Below are 23,563 nucleotides of genomic sequence, written 5' to 3'. Positions count from 1 at the left end.
ACAATGAGGAGCTGTGCCCCTGGAAGGAGAGCACACCCTGGGTCCTTTGTCTTGAAGGTTTTCTTTCTCTCTTGCAGGCAGGAAGCCTTAGGGGAGGGTTGCAACAGAATATTCATCAGCTTTCTGTGTGTGTCTTTTCCGTGATTGGTCAGTGTCAGGGCAGGGTCTGTCATTGCAGCTGGTCCTGGTTCACCCACCTGGTTTTGCTGCCTTTCTGGGTCTGGAGCTGAAATACAAATGAGGCCTAGATGCTGTTTTTAGAGAGATGAATTTCTGTGTCTGGTATAAACTGCTTTGTCCATTTGTTTAGCTATTTTTCTTAGTTTCCATATTCCACTTGTCCTGACTTACTGGCCAGTCTCCATATCACAGGAATATCTACATTAAAGTACTATAATTTAAAGAAAAAGACACCTACAAAATGTTAGTTATTCCGCGTGCTATCTCATTTTGCATTAACTGCTAATATGGTTATAATGCCAGAAGCAGAATTCCACTTTATTCTGCCTGTCTCACCATCGAGTTGTGTTCCCTAAATGCATGGCTAATGCTCCCATAATACCCACCACAGTACTTTGCTAAAAGTTCAATAAATGTTTGTTGAATTGAATTACCACATTAACATGTAAATTGTCAGATTGCAGAGTTTACAGCCTGTAAATCTTATTTTAAAATCTAGGTTTACACACATTTGCATATTATTTAGGAAATGAATAAATTAGACCCAAATCAGTGTCTAATTTATATGCTTTCCCACAAACTCATTTTAATAGTTTGGAGTGTTACCACTGATCAACTAGTTGAATAAGAAAAAAAAACGCTGACCTCATTCATTTCAAAATTGATAATTTTTTTTTTTTAGAAGATTGTCCAGAAGTTTATTTCCCAATTAGTATTTATTTCTCGGCAAACTTTCTTTGGAGATGTTTACTTATGGTAACTCATTCACCACTTTTTGAGTCTTGTTGCTTGTTGACTCTAATGGGTTTAGTTTGAAAGACACACCTAGATGTTCTTTCAATAAATAAAATCGATCAGGACTTGTGTGTAAATGATGACAAGTAACCGAAGTAGTTCAACAATGTATCTCTTTGCCAAGCTATTGTTTTATTGAATAGTCATTTTTCTTTCAAGGAAGAAAACATCCTCTTGGTCTGTGACAAGGCAACCACATGTACTTTTTTATTTGAGAAGGTAGTATAAGTTTATGATAGGAGTGGCCCCTCTTGACTTGTCAATTTAAAGTGAAATTAGACTGGCATCTTAACAGTTTCCTTCTCCTACCTCTGCCTTTCCATCCCTTAACTTAGGTAAAAAATAAAAAAATCTACAAATCTTCATATAAAGTCTTAGGGAGAAACATCCAACATGATGTTTATCAAGTTCTAGTGCTTATTCAGAATACAAAAAAATTATTTTGCCTTGCTCTTTCTGATGTAGTACCCTTAACTAGAAGTATTGTGCCTGATAAGGTAAAAACAACACCTATATTTCATATTTCATAGCATCTAATTCCAGCCTCCTGTATCTACCCAAAAAATTACAAGTGAAAGATACTGTAATTATTTAACAAGATAAGATTTAACAAGATATTTTTGACAGGTTTGCAAAGAAACAACAAAACAACAAGGCACACATTTTTATTTTGAAACAAATTCACCTTCTAAATGTTTTAGAAAAACAATACTGATACTTAGGAACCTGAAAAAATTTTACATAAAACTCACACTCAGTTTCCAATCAGTCAAGTTACTGAATGATGGATTTCTATTGGGAATAAAGAAAGGAGGGGACTCAGGATAAAAAGAACAGTGTGGCCCAGCCAGCGTGGCTCAGTAATTGAGGGTTGGTCCATGCACCAAGAGATCGCAAGTTTGATTCCTGGTCAGTGCACGTGCCTGGGTTTCGGGCTTGAGCCACAGTGGGGGGTATGCAGGAGGCAGCCAATTAATGTGATGTTTCTATCTCTCTCCCTCTCCCTTCCGCTCTCTCTAAAAATCAATAAAAATATATTTAAAAAATAAATAAAACAGTGCAGAGAGGAGGAATTGTATTTAGAGGTTGCAGAGTCCCAAGGTGTTCATTTGATGAAGTCTTTGTCTTGCAGTCACTGAGCTTCATGCTATGTTTCTATAATCACAATGCAGATTTTCCACTATGCAATTATCTTTAATTGTAAGGATACGCAACCTCCTATTAACCGAAAAAAAAAAAAAAATACTAGCTGTGCATATTAGAAAACCCGTGAACTCCAGTAGTCTGTTTTGATATCTGAATGATTTTGACACTCTCTTGAATAGTGATTGCTTCATTTTGTTCCCTGCTTTTGGTGAGTCTCTTAAAGGAAATAGTGCTGAGGATATTCTTTAGTAACATACCTCATTGCATCGTGATGAACATGGACTTCATCTGACGATGTTCTGCAGCCACACGCCCAGCAAGAGGGACACGTAATTCCTTCTCCTCTCTATCAGTTATTAGAGTTTCACCCGAAGACCTTGAACTGCCTAACGGATGGGATCATGTAATGCTGACAGGATAACTCAGTTGGTGGTGTAGGAGTCACTGATGTGTTGGCATCCCTCTGTATCTGTCAGCCTGGACGCAAGCCCTCCCCTTCCTGACACCAGGCACGGAACACAGACCACCACCACCTGCCCAGCCTCGACGGTCACGCTGTGTGTTGAGACCCTCTGGTCCCAGATTCAGGGCACAGGCAGCCGCTGCAGTTGGGCTGTTTGGTTTTTGCTCTTACTCTTCTCCTCATTCCACACAGCAAAATGAATCACTCCTTCCACGAGTGTTTTCATGATATAATGCCTGTAACTCTGTTTCGCTTACATTTTATTCTGCCGCATTGTAAAATATAGTGTGACTGTTACCCTCAACAGATTGTTAGCTGCTTGAACACAAGTAACAATGGTTTTTACCCTTTATCTCTCCTTTCTCTGTATGTGAATCATATATACATACAGAACACACACGAACACAAATATCTATCACACACTTGCGCACACACAAATAGGGTATAAATATAATATTTGCGTGCATGATAATATGCTCTGTGTATATGAATTCGGACACAAAGAGAGAGATTACCTTTCCTCATATATCAGCCCAGGAAAAGGCAATACAATTATTCCACCTGCCGGGTAATTTATCCTATTTCAGTGAAAGTGTTGCATTAAATTATACTGTAAATAGCATATATTTTTAAATTAACACTATAACACAAGCAACTTGATTAAAGCCCTCTTCCTCTCTTCCACAAACGAAAAATCTACCATTTGAATCAATCCAGTTGGTGTCATTTTTTAGTGTTATGTAGGGTTCACCCTGCAGATCCTTGGGGGAATCAGAATTTCACTGCTTCCAACCATTCTCCTCTCTACACACCCTCTGTCTTTATTCTGATCGTGAGCATGTCTCTCGTTTCCTTTTCTGGCCTCACAGTCAGGATTCGCACAGAGGATTTACTGAGAGTCCCCATCAAGCAGTCATTTTCAGGTTGGAGAGAGGAGTCCTACAACCCTAATAAACCTTTGGGAAAATGCCGTATCAAGTAATTGGATAATTTTCCTTTCAGTGTATGGAAACATCACTGCCTGGCCTTCCCGGATCTTTGGAAACACCACACTGGGATGTTTGCACTTGCTGAAGAGAATGAGAAGCTGGGGTGCCAATCTGTTTTTGCCAACATGCCAGCTTCATGGCCCCAATACTTTCCTGTTAGCCTTTGCAATTAGATTTAATTCTGTGTTCCGTTGCATTTTAAGTGCACTTTATTGCACAGTTCACACCCACAATTCAACATATTCAAGAGGATGACTTGGACAAGGACACATCTCATTGTCATTGGTGCATTCATGCTATCTGCAGCTTATGTATATATAGGTGTCACTATATTTTTCGAGAAGGAAATATTTAGGCAGTTTGTGAAATGTGTAACACCTTTTGATGCCTTTGAGAAAAGGTTTAGCATAGAGAAGATTTTTTTTAAATAAAGGAAACAATGATTAAATAATTACCCAACGCAAAAAAAAAAAAAAAAATCCAGATGTTTCATAGGAGAATTCTACAGAACTTTCAAATACAGTACCATACCAAGGCTATATACATTTTTACAGAAAAAAGAAAAATCAGAACTTCCTAGTTCTTTCTCTATTATGCAACTATAACATTGATACTAAAGCTTGATAAAGATAGAAAAAAACTGCAAATTTAATTTATGTAAAAATTCTAAATAAAATATTAGCAATTAAATTCAATGCAATATTAAGAGAATAATATACAATAACCCACTAGTATTTATTAAAGGATATAAAGTGTTCAGTATTAGAACATCTATTAATATAATTCACCACATTAATCTAAGAAGAAAATTACATTAATATTTCCATACGTATTGAAAAATTCAACAAAATTAAATACCTATTTTCCACAAACCTACTAAATAATAAAATAATAAATGTATACTTTCTTAACCTAATGAAATATGAATAACTCAGTACTAAAGCCATCTACTTCTTTACTGGGAAAGTTGCCGAGGCATGCACACTACATTTAGGAATTAGCAGAGATTCCTTCTATTTCCACACATATTTGGCATTAGTTATTACCCAGTGGAATTAAAGTTACACAAAAGTGTAGAATTAAAAAGCAAAACTATTTGCAAAAGATAGTGTAACTAGACAATCCTGGAGAACCAATGTTAAAAATAATTGAAATACTATAATAATTCAATTAGACAATAAAATAGAAAATTAATGTACACAGTCCATTGCTTTCTATATTAATTGGTTATTGCTGCATAACAAGCCATTCAAAAAATAATAATTATAAGTAGACTTGAACAAATGGACACATATCTATTATAATCGGCTAAAATTTTGCAAAATCAGAAAGATGTTTGTTCTCCCTAAGTTAATGTACAAATTATCTGATCCCCCAAAAAAGACCAACAAGTATTTTACTAGTTCCAGGTGAATTGATGCAAAAGCTCATAAAATATGCACACATAACTCAGAAAAAATGTAAAAACAAGTGTGATAATGGACACATGAATAAACCAGGAAGATGCAATTAAAAAAAAAAATACAGAAACAGATCCAATACATATGATTTGTTTTTTATATAGTTAAAGTGGCATCTCGGACCACTGAGGGAGGTTTAAATAAAAGACAAATTTGGCCCTGTCTGGTAAGCTCAGTTGGTTATAGACAGCATGGTTCCTGATACACCAAGGTTGTGGGTTCGATCTCCAGTCAGGGCACATATAAGAATCAACCAATGAATGCCTTAATAAGTAGAATAATATAAACTGATGATTCTCTCTCTCAAATAAATAAATACATTTTTTAATTTAATTTTTTATTGATTGCTGTTAGAGAGGGGAAGGTAGAGAGAAACAGAAATATTGTTAAGAGAGAATATTAACTAGCCGCCTCCTACATGACCCCCAGTGGGGATCAGGCCCACCACCTGGGCATGTGCCTTGACCGGGAATCAAATCGGCGACCTCTTGGTGCATAGGTTGATGCTCAATCACTAAGCCACACCGGCAGGGCAATAAATATATTTTTTAATTTTTTTATTATTTATTTATTTATTTTTAAACTCATCTTTATTGTTGAATGTATTCCAGATGTCCCCCTTTTTTTCCCTGTTAACCTCCTCCTCCCCATTCCGACCCCCCTTCAGCCTTCCCCACACTATTGCTGGTGTCCATTGTTCATGCATATATGCATGGAAGTTCTTTGGTTTATCTCATCCTGCCGTCCCACCCCTCTTTCCTTTGAGGATCATCAATTTAACACCAATTTATACTTCTTAATTCCTTCATTTTTTTCACTCATCCCCTCAGACCCCACCCATCTGGCAAGTAACAAAAAGTTCTCACTAACTATGAGTCTGTTTCTGTTCTGCTTGCTCATTTTGTTTGTACATTCAATTGTTGATAGATATGTATTAATTGCCATTTTATTGTTCATATTTTTGTTCTTCTTCTCCTTCAAGAAGACCCTTCAACATTTCATATAATACTGTGGTTTGGTGGTGATGAACTCCTTTAGCTTTTTCTTGTCTGGGAAACTCTTGATGTGTTCATTGATTCTAAATGATAGCTTTGCAGGATAGAGTAGTCTTGGTTGTAGGTCATTGTGTTTTATCATCTTGAATATCTCTTGCCACTCCTTTCTGGCCTGCAAAGTTTCTTTTGAGAAATCAGCTGACAGTCTTATGGGAGCTCCTTTGTAGATTACAGACTGCTTTTCTCTTGCTGCTTTTAAGATTCTCTTTTTGTATTTAACCTTTGGCATTTTGATAATCATGTGTCTTGGTGTAATCCTCTTTGGGTTCATATTGTTTGGGACTCTGTGCTTCCTAGACTTGTATGTCTGTTTCCTTCACCAAGTTAGGGAAGTTTTCTCTCATTATTGTTTCAAATAGGTTTTCCATTTCTTGCTCTCTCTCTATTCTTCTTCTGGAACCCCTATGATGGGAATGTTGGCATGCCTAAAGTTGTCTCAGAGGCTCCTTACACTATCCTCATTTTTTTGGATTCTTTTTTTCTTTTTGCTGTTCTGATTGGGTGTTTTTTCTTCCTTATATTCCAAATCAATAATTTGCTTCTTGGCTTTACCTAGTCTATTATTGATTTTCTGTCAGTTATTTTTTATTTCAATTAGTACATTCTTTGTTTCTGAGTGGTCCTTTTTTATGTTGTTGATGTTCTCACTAAGTTTTTTGGAGGTCTCCTTTAGTTTTTGGAAGGTCTCACTAAGTCCCTCGAATGTCTCACCATGTTCCTTGCTAAACCTTATAACCTGTGTTTTGAACTCTGCATCTGATTGTTTGCTTATCTCCATTTTGTTTAATTCTTTTCCTGGAGTGTTTTTTTCTTTTATTTGTTTCTTTGTCCCCTCATTTTGGCTGCTTCCCTGTGATTGTTTCTATGTGTTAGGTAGATTTGCTATGTCTCCTAGGCTTCACAGGGTAGCCTATTATTGTAAATGTCCTGTAGGATCCAATGGCACAGCCTCCTTGATCACCCCGGCAGGGCCCTCAAGGTACACCCTTAGTGTTGACTATACACCCTTCTGTTGTAATTGAGTCTGTTGCTGTTGGCACATCCATGGGAGGGATTTACCAAGGCTGATCAGCTGCAAAGACTGGCTGTACCCATTGACCTCTGGCCTCTGACTATCTTGAAGGATCAACTGTGTAGGGGCCCACCACATAGAGCAAGATTTACTTCAGCGGGGCTCTGGTACCCACTGAGTGTGTCACTTGTGAAGGTGGTTGTATGGTGGTGTTTTGATGTGGTCTGGAGTTGTCCACTGTGTGAGCTGGCTCTGGGGCAAGGTCAGCCACTGCCTGTGTTCTATCCGGGGCCACTGGCATAAGCTACAAAGTGATCTGCAGATGGCTGCTTCTTGTGTGGGCTTGGAGGTGCCCAGGAAAAGCCAAGTTGTGAACCAAGTCTGGTTGCCTCTAGTGCCAGGCCTGGGGCCACGTAAGGAGAGGTATGGGGCTCGCTGAGACCAGATGCTACTTGTTAGAGAGATTTTAGGAAACTGAAGCAGGATCCAAGACAGGCCAATCCTATGGCAAAGCATTTGAAAACAGCTTGGGTGGGGCAGGGCCTCAGGGAATCACCAGGGCGGGGCAAACAGTGTGAGCCAGGTTGTTGAAGTCTAAGGTATGGCTGCAGTTGGCTGGCCACATGGGAGAAGGGCTCACCAAAGGAACATCAGCCTCTGCAGGACATCTGTCCAGGAGAAAGCTGCCCCTGCAGCCCTGGTCCTGAGCCCAAATAGCTTAGTTCTTCCCTATATGTCTCTGGTGCCCCTCAAGTTGCCTCCTCTCTGAGCTTAGAGGGAGCAAGTCAGATAAGTTCGTGCGCGGGCCCTTTAAGGAGCTGCCTGGGGCTCCAGGCGCCTCAGCCTCCCTGAGCCTCAGTTCCCGCTGGTTTTCCAGCCAGAAGTGATGGGGACTCTCTTCCTGGCACTGGAACCCTGAGTGGGGCACCTGGTGTGGGAGGGGACCCCTCAGTCCTCAGGGAGGACCTTCCCAGCCGAGGTGTCCTCCTGATTTGTGTCCCCACACGTGGGTGTGGGCCCAGCCCGTCCCCTCCGCCCTCCTACAGTCTGGATGTGGCTGCTGCTTTAATCCCGTAGCTGTAGGACTTCCATCCAGCTGATTTCAGGCGGTTCTGAATGATGGTTGTTCTGTAGTTTCGTTGTAACTTTGATGTGGTTGTGGGAGGACGGATACCGCGTTTACCTACCCGCCATCTTGACCGGAAGTCTAATAAATAATAAATTTGTATTTATGCCCTATTTACACATATAAAATTAACATCAAATGCTTCAGTTCTAATGCACTATTATTACTTTTGTAAATCCAATATACAAGTACTAGAAACAAGTATACATGAATTCATATTCAATTTTACTATAGAAAAAGGCCTAACTCTGACTCAAATCTAAATTTAAAATATTTTAATTGATAAGTTTAGTAATAATAGGAAGATATTTTCATGATAAATTTTAGCAAATCAAAGAAACAATGATGAACATGAATAAAATAATTACAGATAATCACAGATAAAGAGCTAAAATCCCTAATGTAAATCACATTTTTTTAAATAATGAGGAAGTCCAGCTGGTATTGCTCAGTGGTTGAGTGTCGACCCATGTAGCAAGAGGTCATCAGTTTGATTCCCAGTCTGGACACATGCTCACACTGTGGGCCTGATCCCCAGTGGGGGTCATTGTAGGAGGCAGCCAATCGATGTTCTTTCTCATCGATGTTTCTAACTCTCTCTTTCCCTCTCCTTTCTTTTCTTTCTAAAATCAATATAGGAAAAAATAAAAATAAATAAATAAATAAATAAATAAATAATGAGGAAGACCATAAACTCATTAAATGGACAAAAGACATAATTAATTATTTGACACAAAATATGTATATAAATTGCTCTTAGATGGGAAAAAATAGCCAACTTTATTCATAATAAGAGCAATGCAAATTTAAAGTGTAGTAAAATTTATTTCTCACCTTTCGCAAAAATTTAAAAGCTTGCGAACACTCTGCTAGTACGGCTGTGAGAAAATTAGTCACATCATATATTTCTAGTAAGAATGTAAAATGATAAAACACGTATTGAAAAGAGTTTGGGTGGTGGGCACACAATGCAATATACAGATCATGTATCATAGAAACCTACACTTGAAATCTATATAATCTTATTCATCAATGTTATACAATACACTTAATAATAATAAAAAAAATAACAAATCAAGAATTTACTTCTAGGCTTCTAAAAGAAGAGATTTTTTATTCCTATCCAAAATGACTAAAATCCTTAGTGTGTGTCCAGAGCTTACATAATAAAGCTTGCCTTTCAGAGGAAACTCTTGTAGACATGGAAAGACAGCAGTATGGAGATATTGCTACTGGGAGAGGGCCAAGGTACATGAATTACAACCTAACCTCTCTTAACTGACCTGCATTTAACCGAGTAGCCAGATTAATCAAAGCTCCCTGATTTCCCCGTAAAACGTGCTGATTGATGGCCGCAGCTTGCTGACCATTGTGGCTGACGGGCAAGCCTAGGGCATACTTTATTCTTCTATTCCCACCATTGAGTAGTACACTGAGCAAGAAGACAGTCTACTTGATTGCAAAAGCTTGATTCAATGCAATTTTGCCTTTATTATTATAACTAAAGAATTTAATTAATGAAATACTATCTAAGCTTTTGAAATATGTCTGCCAAAAAAAGAGTTGTTGTTTCTGCGAAAAATAAGTTGGCTGTTGGAAATATTTAATAAAGGAGAGTTGGTAAAATTTGTTGCTGAAGATAAGCTATGTGTGAAACTGATAAAACTGGAAAATGTTATGTATACAAAAGTAATCTAACTTCAGTTTGCATATCAAATGACTCTGAATGTATGCTTTACTAAAGAAGGAAAAATGACAAAAAAAAAGTAGAAACTATAGATGTATTTGGGGTCTCGTTTATAAATAATAGGAAAATTAGAAATTCATTAGGCAGACGGTGTTAGATTGAACGACTGGTAAGATAACATTTATTAATAGGCTCAAAGTTAACATAAAATGTTTATGGTATACCTTTTGCCACTGTTAATAAGTCTCTGCTTCATTTAATTAAAAACATGTTTACTCAATTACTGGTACCAATTGCAGAAGTGTTTTATTTAGTCAACCACGAGAGCCCTCACACAAACAGTGGCCATTATAAGCACAGACCCGTCATTGCTAAACGAGAGCTGTGTCGCATGCACAGGGAGATTTCAAAATTAGCGTCTCCGGTTTCCTTAAATGCACATCTTAAGATTGAGAGTCAATTATTTTAAGGAGTTCCTGAAAATGGATAACAGCACACATCCTGTATTCTGTATGGTTTTTTATTTTCAATCACATAGAATCAAATCTATAAAACTTTCATTCCAGAATATGGATGTAGCCATTTCAAAAGCCAAAACAGCTTTATCTTGTTTATTTTGTAAAGAATGTGTTTCCAGTACCATCATTTACAGATACCTGGACTAGAGTGATGGAATCTATTTCAGAGACTGCTGAATATGTCCCCAAATCTTTTTTTCCCCCTTTGGCTGCACAATTACGTTACATCTTCAGCTTCCCTTGCACTAGGAATGGTCACAGGACTGTTTTCTTCAACGGAGTGCAAATTGGAATGATGCCTGACCCATGAAAACCTTCCTGCCATGACCTTCCATGCCTCTCTTCATGAAACCAGCTAAACGCACATGAAACCACATCCCTGGAAGGTCTCAGCATGAATGCCTATGATGCAGTGTTTCTTGAGAGTTAAACTTGTCTTGTTGAGCCATGAAATTTTAGATCTATTTTTTAAAACAGCTAGGATGATTCTAATTCAGATCCTTTCTTGATTATTATAGAAAAAATTGGTCCTCCCTAACATAGACTCGTGTTCTTTATAAAACTGGGTCTGAATGAAGAATCTTCCTATGAGGCAGAGTTATATGTAACCAAAGCACAAGAAGGCTGCATGGTGATTACACACAAAGAAGTTTTTGTAGAGAAGCTACAGTGATTAATTAGCAAAGTCTTATCCTTGTGAATAAACACTACTGGAGAAAAAAAGATGGAAACAAATGTAGGATCAGGAGAAATTAGAAGATTAAAAACAAGATGTTTGCTTGTTATATAACTAGTGGTGATTGATTATTTGGCTTAAGTATGCTGTCTACATTTTCCTATTTTAAAGATACCCTCTTCTCTTTGTAAATAAAAAAGGTAGCGTGTGTGGAAGATACCTTGAGACTGTGTCAATTTTCTGTAACCTAGCAGTCTTTTGCCGCACCGTTTTGGTATCCATTAAGAATTCTTGCCTGAATTAATTATTACTATTATGGATATAGATATTCACTCTCTATTTCTTTCATTTTTGTCTATAAAGTATCAGTCCTAACTTCAGTTTTGAAAGAGAGAGAGATATAGAAACATTGATGACAGAGAACATAGATTGGCCACCTCTTGCATGCCCCCCACTGGGGATTGGGCGCACAACATGGGCATGTGCCCTGACCGGGAATGGAACCGGTGACCTCTTGGTGCATGGGTTGACGCTCAACCACTGAGCCACACCAGCCAGGCTGATTGATCCCCACTTTAAATGCATTTCATGATCTGAATACCAGAGAGTCTCCCCAGATTCTCCTTTTTCATAAATACATGTATTCCAGACTGTTACAATTGTGTGTTAAAATTTTCCTCAATTTTCTGAGTCTATAATTTTGGTTTCTCTTCCCTCATAATTCTCTTGATACTTTATATGTTTGTTTTTCCTTCAGTACATTTTTAAATTTTTTTCTTGGGCATTAGATGTACCTGCGCCACTCCTGTGGTCTCAGCGAAGTCAGTGGCACACTTGTCACCCGCCCACCCAACGGTGCCCAGCCGTTACAGAGCCTTCCAGACAGTAACGAGCAAGCTCATGGTTAGAATTCCCTTAGTCATGCTACTGATAATTCCTTTGATAGTTTAAAACAACATATTCTTTGCCTTCATGTTTTCTTACTTTACTGTATATACAAATGTTACATAGGTGTGCATGTATAAATATACACACAGTGTAATTTTGCTCTTTGTAGATAGGAAAGAAGGGAACCCGCCATAATTCAGATCCCAGGCAGCAGCCGTCTTTACAGTCCCAGGTGTTTAAAATACAATGTAAGAGGTATGAATATTTTATAATTGTTGGTATTGACCTCACTTTTTATCATTTTCTTTTATATTCTCAAGTTACCTAAAAATTGTTAGGTGGCTTACAAATATTAATGTAAAATTCACTGGATTAGAGGTACGCCCATGCTAGTTACAACTATGATGTATCAATGAGATGTGATCATTCTCCCTCATAGAGAGCTCAAGGAAATCTCCAAATGGAATATTTGAAGGTAATGCCATCAGTGTAGGAATGGCTATTTATAGTTGGTTAGAATGCCTATTTATAGTTGGTTCCCAGGGTGTGCAGGGCAAAAAATGTCTTTATCCCGTCACCCTATGGAGCTGAGGGTACGGTGTGTGCTGAGCTGGAGCAAACTTGAAAGCCGATCAAACTTCGGAGCAAAATCCTATATTACGATTAGTGATGGATCCAATCCTGTGGAGCAACCGGAAGTGAAGAAATCACAAAACATTCCAAGGCTGGAGGTGGATGAAAGAATCCAGAGGATAAACTGTGTGTTAGCCTTATCCAAAGCCTCTTGGGGTCTGGAAAGGGGTGTGAAATCTTGCTAGGACACACCTTCTCGGGGGAGGTTAGGCCTTTCCTTGTTTCACCAGCCCAGGTGAGGCTGGAGAGCGGTTTGCTGGTGCAGAAGCAGCAAGGGAAATGGACTGAAATCCCAGAAGCAGCCTCCAGGACTGGAGTGTGGGGTTCAGATGCCAGAGCCACTTCCAAGCCTGTGGGGCGATTGAGACCTAATTAATGGCAGAGAGCGATGTCTAAAATTCATTTTGTGAGCTATGAAGTCAGTCCGGTGTCATTATAGCAGGGAAGACTGCAGAGAGCCGCCAAAGGCCAGATGAATTGTGCTTTTTCCAAAAGAGAATAAAAGATGAAAAACATAGTTTCTAGTGGCTTGGGTTCAGGAAAAATGTAATGCAAAGCTGTGTGTTTTGTATATGTTTATTTCCAAATATCTTTTCAAGCAGGAGAAATAAGCATCGGCTTTGTGAGGCACAGGAGATGATTTCCCTGGAATTCGGAATCACTGGGGTTCCTGCAGCACCTTGTCCAAATCTCTAGGAGGGTATTCCCGCGTGAATGAGGAAGTTTGATACCCACTGTTATCATGACGTCTCTGTGATTATCATTAAATATATTTGGTGTGTTTTTTTGTTTGTTTGTTTGTTTTGGTGTATTTTAAATAATCTTCAGAATACTTAGGGGGGGGCATTTTTATCTGTATGTTACATTGAAATATATAGATTATGGAAGACTCTATAACTCAAATGTGGTTAGAAATAATGGCTAACATACCCAATCCTAAAGTGTGATTATTTCTAGGGTTACATGTCTTGTTTAATTAAAAACAGTTGGAGCCAATCTCCCTCTCAAGTCATCAATTCAACATTTTTCTCTTGAAAAATTATCTTCTTTCCACCAAAAACTCTGCTAAGTGCTTCAGGGGATACAGAGGAGATCAAGGCAAAAACCCTGCACCAAGAATATTAGAAACCAGTTACTTTGTCTATCAACAAATATGTATTAAGATTCTACACTGAGAAAGAGACTGATAGGACCTAGAGAGTCGTCCATACAAGATACTTAATTCTCATAAAGATTATTTCAGTAATAATCTCAGAATAATGGTTATGCATGTCGGAGTTGGACAGGTCAGAGAGGATCTTATCTCAATGAACATGCATGGAATGTTTAATGGAGCACTGGAACTCGAAGTGTAGGTGTAGTGAGAATGCGTTCAGAGAAGGGATAGAATGTCAAGAAAGAGCCATTGGACACGGACAACAGTTTGGGGAAAGCAGTAGTGGGGTGGGAGCGGGGAGGAAGGGACCCATGGGGGCCAATGGGGGACATCTCTGATACTTTCAGTAACAAAGATTTAAAAAAATAGCCATTGGCAGAAATTATAAAAGAAGTTTGTTTGGATGAAGAGCTTGAATATTAGTAGCTTAAAGAGTTCAAGCATTTTGCACATGGTTTTGTTATTGTGAAACTAAAACTCTGGGATGCAGGAATTGCCTAGGTCAGAGCCAGGCATTAGGAAGTTTCTAACAAAATTCCACAATTAAATGGTTTGTTAATATTTCATAAATTATTTTTTTTCTCCATTCAGAAAAAGCAAATAATACATGTGACTGCTATCTCTGCAAAATCATTGTGCTGCACTTGTAATAGATTTAGCCACAGTGAAGACTACCCAGAGCTCTGATGAGACTCCTACGAACTACACCGTGAACCCCTCAGAAACTAGGGAAAGAAAGTCGTCCCTAAGCCTTTATTTTTTTTTTTAAATAAATGAATCTTTAATAATAAGATACTGATTTGGAAGATATTTGTAATTGGTTTTAGTCAATTCATTAATTACCAAAGTCTGGGAAATATTTATTGAAATGTTTTCCATCTTTGGATTAAAAAACTATAAACTGCCCTGGCCGGTTTGGCTCAGCAGTTAGAGCGTCGGCCTGCGGTATAGAGAGACCCGGGTTCGGTTCCCGCTAAGGGCATGTACCTCGGTTGCAGTTTGTCCCCGGCCCAGGGTCGTGTGGGTGGCAACCACTCGACGTGTCCCTTTCACGTTGATGTTTCTCTCTCTCTCTCTCCCTCCCACACTCTATCTGAACAAAAAATAGAAAAAATGTCCTCGGGTGAGGATTAAAACAAAAAACTATAAACTGAATTTGAGGTGAAATTTCGAGTAGAAAGTAACAATTTTAACACTAGAGAAATCAGTAAGGAATAATTGACTTGACAAGCATCTATACATTTAATTAGTGAATTAAACCAACTGTAACTTGCAAATGATTTCATACATATTAATGGGTCAGATAATGTGCAGATGTGATTTTGGGGTTATCTGAGAACCACATGTATGTTCCTTGAAAATGTACTGAGCGTATTTGATGTTATTAGCAAGAGACAGGGCAGTTTGTCTTTATACACTTAGCTAGGCAAGCTAGCAAACAAAAGATGCATGTGCCTTTGTATATCTGTGTGTGTGTCTCTCTCTGTGTGTTACAATAAGTAACGACAATATATATATGTATATATATATTTTTTTTTTTGCTACTCCTTTCAGAATCAAATCAATACCTTTACATTGGAAATAATTCCGATTATACTATTTGAGCATTATAATATTGTTCCTTGGTTCTAAATTGGTAAACTTTTTATGAGCTCAACTGAAAGATTGTGTAAAACCAGGTGCACCTGGGAATACCTAATCTATAACATCAGAGAAATATTTCTTTGAATACTAAAAGCAATTCCTCCAGGATTCATTGAACAGTTCCCTTAAATTTATTCTCCCTTAGCTTCTTCTTGTTGTGGCAGCTTGAGAAGAAAGCTTGCTGTAGATTTTAATTGACTGAGGTTCAAACCTGGTCCCTCGGCCTGCTTGAAACTTTTTGACTTTGGGGATATTTCTGAATTTCTCTGATTTTTGTTGTCATTGTTTTTTATTTTTTGGTAAACATGTATTTGAGCCCAACAGACTGAGATAAATGCTTCTTGTCCTCATTTTAAAAATCAAGAATAAGATACCTGACGTTAAGGGTGGTTTTGAGGATTAAGTATGTTGGAATGAGAAGAGCCTAGTTTGCATCTCTGATACTGCAGAGCTGGGCAGATGCACGGACTCTCACTTTATGTTTGCACCCATGCCAGCTCCTTCGCTCCACTAGGGGGCGGGCTCCTTACCAGTGGAAACACCTTTAGAAACTTCTGTTTAAATTTTTTTTTTCTTTACTTATTTGAGAGAGAGAGGAAGGGAGAAGGACAGAGATAGAAACATTGATGAGAGAGAACATCGATTGGCCACCTCCTGCATGGCCCCCACTGGGTATCGGGCCCACAACCTGGGCATGTGCTCTGACCTGGAATCAAACCGGCGACCTCTTGGTGCATGCGTTGATGCTCAACCACTGAACCACACCAGCCGAGCACCCTTCTAATTTTTTTATCCAAGTTACCAGGACAAGGTAATTGCTCAGAGTATATGCAGCACTGTGTCTTTACTTTTTTTTTTTTTTTTTTTTTTTTACTTTTATGATGACATAAATTTCTATACTTTATACTAAACTTTTGATTGGGTCCTTCTTAAAATCTAAATCCTTAGGAGAACTATGATGTTGACTATTTGACAGCAAATGGATAGTTTGGTGTGTGGCCTTTAAATAAGCATCTAAATATTTGAACTTCCTACTGGTTATAATGGAAGGACACACAGCATGCATTATATTCTATTAGACTTTTTAACATATTCTGATTATAAGCTGGATACTATGTAAACAGTATTTTCATTTCTCATTTAATCTATGCAACAACTGTATGAATTAGGTATTATTATGATGCCCCTGTTGCGAACAAACACATTTTGTACCATCCGGAGTGCCTGAGGAATTTGTCTAGGATTAAATAGATAGGACGTGATGATGTTAAATCACAAGCAGACTCTGATCTGCTGTTGCTTCTGAAGTATTATTATCATAAGGAATTCTGAGCATAGAACACCCAAAAAGACAGTGGATAGATTTTTAATCTGGGTTAATTTTAATTAAAAACAGTCATTGTACATTATGAAGCAGGTTTTTTTTTTTTATTCTCAAAAACATATGATTCAAAACAATGTACTTTGTGTTTATTTTTCTTGAATCTTACAGTGCTCTGATTTTTAAAATTTCTTTTTATTTTCGTAAGGAATACCTCTGTTAATAATAATAAAATACATATTAAAAAACAACACAAACAAAAAACCCACAATGTCACATAAACTCACACAACCAAGTAGACAATTGTTCTTATTTTTGTGTACATACTTGCAGATAAATAGTTGCACAGAGATGCACCTACAAATATATTTGTTATTAATAAAAATAAAAGCGTACCATCTGGCCCGTGTGGCTCAGTGGTTGAGTGTCGACCCATGCACCAAGAGGTCGCCAGTTTGATTCCCAGTCAGGGCACATGCCCAGGTTGTGGGCCCGATCCCCAGTGTGGGGTATACAGGAGGCAGCCAATCGATGTTCTTTCTCATCGATGTTTCTATCTCTCTCTCCTTCTCACTTTCTCTCTCTCTCAAAACGAAAACAGGAAAAAAAAACTTAAAAAAAAATAGAAGCATACCATAATACCATTTTGCAACCTTTTATTCGTATTAAATAACAATTTATGAGCATCTTTACCTGACAAGAAATTTGCTCACAAAACGGCTTTGTTTTTAATGATGATGTAATATGTATATTTTCCAGGCTATTTCTTACCCTTTTCTTGAGCATTTCGATTCAATGCTGCAATGAACATGTTTGTGATGAAATCTCTGTGCACATTTTAAATAAGTTCATTAGCATAAAATTCTACAGGTAGAATAGGTAGGTTATGCTGTACACTAAGTTTCATAGCTTTTGCTAGGCATTGCCAAATTCCCCTTCAGGAAGTCAGAACCCTTTGTATGAGAGAATATATTTGGTAGTTTTATTACTTAATTTATTTTTTATTAATCGAGAGAGAGAGGGAGAGAGAAATAGAAACACTGATGAGAGAGAACATTGATTGACCCCCTCCTGCATGCCCCCTACTGGAGATCAGGCCCACAGCCTGGGCATGAGCCCTGACCAGGAATCAAACCAGCGACCTCTTGGTGCATGGGTTGATGCTCAATCACTGAGCCACACAGGCCAGACTGGTAGTTTTATTAACAATAGTTTATTGTCTTAAATAAAGATGTTGAATGTGTTATAAAATAAAGGCAGAGAAGCATTTTGGTGTGAAAATTGCATTTGCTCTGTAGTATCATTACTATTTTATAATATCTACCTCAAAAGTTAGGAATGCACAAGAGCCACCAACTATCTGGACAAGATATTTCATTTTAAACATTCACCATAGCATGCCCTAAAATTTTAAGATTTGGTTAATCAGAAAAACTTTTCATATTTTAATGAGTAAATTAGCATATGGTTTTTATCACCACAAAATAAAAGTATTTTTTCTTTCAATTCTTTTTATAAAAATGTTCATATTGTGTATGTGCTATTTAGGTTCCTTGAGGGGACAGCATTCTCAAATAATAATGATTGTTTTTCTGCAAGAAACTGCTTTTGAGTTGGATAAAATGGATTCAACAGTCTCCTTTCATCTTGCATTAAATGCAAGCGTGGGAAAAAATATATCGTCATGGCTAATGTTCAGACTCCCAAATGCACTAGATTGAATATTATCATTTAGATGTGAAATGTAGGTACTTTAACACTATACTTCTCAAAAAAAAGAAAGAAAGAAATTACAATCTTCTCCCCATTCATCTCCCTCTCCTTCCTGGCTCCCTGAATCCTCCAAACATTTTATCTTTCATTATTACTGGGCTCATCTGTACTAGATGGTTAATGTGGGGTGGGGGGGCAGGGACCATGTCTAATTCATCGGTTTGCCCTCAGTGCCTTTCAAAGAGTATTAATGAAATGTGGTTTAAATATATAAATGACCAGAAGAAAAAAACCTGAGAAGTTAAGGAAAAAAAAAAAAGTATACTTTTTATTTATGGAAACAATCAAGTGTTTAGAAAATAAAACAATAATCAAGGCAGACCATACAATACAACATAAACGATCAACTTAATTGCAGATTATTATTGATAACTTTTATGCATGTATGTGTCTATGTATGAGAAAACGACCCTTAAAATTATGGTCACGTCTATTTTTAGCTTACATGAGTATATATGTTTGTAGTGTTTTGGAATCATGAAATTTTCACAAGTTGTCAGTCCATTGAATTAATAACTGACATAAACTAGAAATAAAATTATATTTATGTTGGTTTGTAATCCAGTGGAGACTCAGTGAAATAGGTTCTGATTACTGGTAACGAGGTCTTTGTAAAAATAGATATTTCCTCCACAGATAACATCCAATTTTATGTTTGATGTTTAATATGACATAATGAAGAAAAAACATGACAAGCAAGTATAAGTATTGATACTCAATTTCTTAGGCAGTACCTTAATAAAGAAGCACAAGGGGATAGAATGCAAACAAAGCTGTAAAAATGGGCATAATATTGTTCATTTTCTTAGAGAATTGGCAAAGTTGCTATTATTAATTCAAATTTTGAATGCTCTCTGATCATGCACTCTGTATATAGAAAACAGATGCTATGTTAAAGCATAGCAAACTCCATAATCTTGGCAATGTATCGCACTCCAGTCTAGGTTATGCTGTGGCTAACAACCAGTTTCAATATCTCAGTGTTTTTAACAAAACCAAATTTATTTTTCTTCCTGTTACAAGTTCCAAGTGGATTATCAAGATGTCTACTCCATACCTTATTCAAATACTCGGTATTTTGAAAACAAGAACTATGATGGATCTAAAGTAAAGACTTGGTTATATTCAAGTTGAACAGCTTAGCAAAAATATTATATAAATGGTGCTTTATAATTCATATTTTGGCATATCTGGAAGACAATTGTTCATCCTATTTTAGGTGATGCTAAATTTGATGATCGGATCAAGTTTAATCTTTCCATTTTTCCATATGGATCTGGAATCAATTGATAATTGTCATCTGAATCAATTACCTCATTATTGTTTGAAAAGTTATAATTTCTCTGATTCGATTCTTCTGTATTTATTGGCTGGAAGATTTTTGTAAAGAAGAACATCTCATAAAACATAGATTATTTTTAAAGCTTTGTTGAGCTGTGACATATAATATCGTGTAACTTTAAGGTGTACAATGTTGATTGCTTAATATACATACATGTGAATGAATAAATAAGATGTATACACACACACACATATACGTACACAATGGAATATTATTCATCCATGAGCAAGAAGGAAATTGGGACATTCTTGACAACAGGGATGGACTTTGAGGGCATTATGCTAAATCAAATAAGTCAAACAGAGAAAGACAAGTACTGTGTGATCTCACTGGTATGAGAAATCTAGAAAGCCAAGCTCCGGGAAGCAAAGAGCAGAATGATATTGCCAAGGGCCGTGGAAGAAATGAGGGAGATGCTTAAGGAGTGCACACCTCCAACTCCAAGATCAACATGTTCCGAGGGTGTATGTATGGCATGGTGACTATAGTTTAAAATACCATATTATATATTGGAAGTTGCTAAGAGAGTAGATTTTAAATGTTCTCAACACACAAACACACCTGTACATGCACATGCAATTATATGAGGTGATAGAGATGTTTCTATTTAGGGTTCTTTCAATACCAAGAAAGTCAGTTCTTACAGAGTCAAGAAAAAATAGTTCCTTAATTATTTCCCTTTTATTGCCAAATTTCAGAGTAAAGACTTGGTGCCCTAGTTACACCTAATGGTAATCTTTTTTTTTTTCTTGTTTCTGTATTTGTAGTTTGGAAAGGTGGTTCAGAGGAGAGAGGAAGGATGAATAAAGTGATAAATAAACAAGGCTATGTATATTTTGGGTTTTTTCTTATCTTTATTTAGGATAGAGCTCAGAGCATGCTCATAGTTTTTTATTTCTAACTTTCAGAAATTTTCTGGACATAAAGAGATACTTTTATTGACATAAATTGGAATAATAAAAGATGTTGAGTACCTTTGGTAATTAATTAGAATCAGGACAAAATTTTAAAAATCAGCAGTTGAAGATAAACTATATTAACATTTAGAAATGCATGTTGTTATATAACAATTAATGAAAATAATATATTAAAAATAAGCCATATTTCCAATCTACTCATTACTATCAAATCAAGTTAACCTTAAAAATGCATAATCAGTCCCAATCTGCCTTCTATGAACCCCTGAAACAAATATATAGAAGATTGAAGATATAGAAGCTGATATATACTTCAAGATTGTGCTTTCTGTAGAGTCTATATGGACACTATATATTTGAAAGTTAATGTATAATATGTTATGAGGCTTGTAAAATTAAGCTGGTTTCCATATTTGATTCACTCCATCTCCTTTGTGTAAATTAGCAGTTCATCTTTATACATTTATAAGGGTCGGAAGTAACAATCCTAACCACCGGTCACAGTACATAGAGCTTTTAAACCAGCTGAAGCGTTTGAAAATAAATGTAATTATTTTCAGCCTAACAAAAAATATAGGGGTTCTTGGTTAATTGTTTTTATATTCCCAAATATTTGCTTTTCACTTTCTATATACCATATATGTACATATATATGTGTGTGTTTATATATATATATACACATATATATATTCTTTTACCTCCACTGTGTAGCCACTAAAAGGAAATGAAGGCTAACGTCATATGGAAAAGTAGACCTTTCCAGCAGTTATCTTTCATAGGTCTATTTAAACATTTCTCTAGAGTAGAGATGTGGCCATTCAAACGGAATCCAGCCACCCACTTATTTACCTAATCAAATGATAAAATCAATCACTCTTCCGGTTTCTAGTCAGATGCCAATGGTATAGCTGAGGAAGGGCAGTAAATATGTGGATTTAGTGCTGACATTACCTGGGCTGCCGGCAGGATGGGAATAGTGGGAATAGATGTTAAGATTCTTTGTACTAATCAACAAACATGATGTGTCCAAAACGCGACTGCATGTTTGCTCCTTAAATTTTTAATGAAACTTTCATGTTCTCTGCTCTTGTGGGACATAAAAAGAAAATTAAACATGCTAATGGTGTACTAAAAATATTAGATGTGAGGTTCTTGAGTATTATCCCAGGGCTAAGATGCATTGAGAACGTGAGTTTCACCACTGAAATCTCCAGCAGTAGTTCAGACTCCAAAGGAAGTAAAATCAGTGTTCATTTCATTTCTTGAATGACTAAATAACTGATGTAATTTATAGAAATAAAGTAAGTGAACATTTCCTTATTCGTGTGTTAATTGCTGTGTCTCCTGAGACAGTCTTCACGTTTGTAGAAGGAGCAATGCCTATTCACAGTTCCTCCGTTTGATGCCCCCATTCTCGGGGAGTTTGTATGCAGGTATCAGTAATGCTTCAGCAGTGGGATGAAAGGTCCATCTACTTTCTCCCAGCGAAAGCCCTGTGCCTTCCCCATTGTGCAGCCGTCCACAACATGGGGTGATTCTGAGAGCAGTGACACCCTTGGGGGATTTTCCAGTTGATGGAAAATCAGTGAGGGCTTTGATAAACAAATCCTGAAGATGACCCCTAGCACATGACAAAACATACTGGTGGAGTGAGTGTGTTGTTGAATGATGTGTGCTCTGGACATGTAGACTCAGCCTTTTGGAACTGCTCACCTTTTGAGGACTGCATGTACTTCAAGAAGAGACCTTTTAGCATTTTTGTTTTATATCTTGCTCTTCAGTAAGATACCAAGTAATAGCATAAACTCTGCAGTTTGCTGCTGCTGCTGCCTATTGGATAGTGGGGTTGTTTACAATTTCATTTGGAATTTAAATGTAGCTCTAAAATAATTACAGAGCTCATACATCAGAGAATGCAAATAGATAAAGTAGCTGATATACCTACTTGGGACATATATTATGTCCCAAATGAAACCACGGGAACCTTGGCCTGTGAGGCTAAGGAAGCAGGAGTTGGATAGGAGGAATAGGGTCGCTACCTACTGTGCTGGGCATGGCCTTGGCCTTGCATTATACTGCCTCTAGCAGCCATTGACATCTCACAACTTAGACTTTGCATGTCTGTCTTCTTGTCAAGCCCAGATTTACTTTCTGTAAGGAAAGGACTTTAGCAATCCTAAAATGATGTCAGCGTCCATATTTTAGCTAAATATATGCTGAGCAGTGATTTTAAATTTAGCATTTACATTCACTGCTCAACAGAGCATTTCTGCGTTTGGAGTGGTACCTCATAATGAATTTATTTATGACATAAGAGTAAGCCTAAATATAAACACTTCGATATATGTTTAAAAGAATTTTTTAATAAAAAAAAATTTAGAAGCAATTCAATTAACAACTATAGTCGTTTTTCAAGAATATAAAAATTGGATGGTATTATATCATGCATTTTCTACATATAAAGTATCAAAATGAAATTTTACCTGTAAATATAATTACAAAGAGCCTTTTGAAACTCAATATGTCCAAAATTATAGAAGTATCTGCGTAGAAATAACTATTTCTAACACCCTCTATTGCTGTATCTTTAGGACATTTCTTTCATAGAGCAGATTTATAGTCCACATGTAAATGCCAACCTCATTACTTTATTTCGGAGGTGAACTCGTAACTCAAACTATGCCCATTCCATTGACTGGCAAGAAGTCATTAGAGCTGACGCGTGAAGTTAGAACCTTTCTGCATCCAAGTGTTTATATTAAAGTTTCTTCTAACGGATTAT

This window comes from Molossus molossus, unplaced genomic scaffold, assembly GCF_014108415.1.
Source record: "Molossus molossus isolate mMolMol1 unplaced genomic scaffold, mMolMol1.p scaffold_m16_p_13, whole genome shotgun sequence".
Lineage (NCBI taxonomy): Eukaryota > Metazoa > Chordata > Mammalia > Chiroptera > Molossidae > Molossus > Molossus molossus.
The sequence above is the reverse complement of the archived record's forward strand: the minus strand, read 5'-3'. Positions refer to the sequence as shown.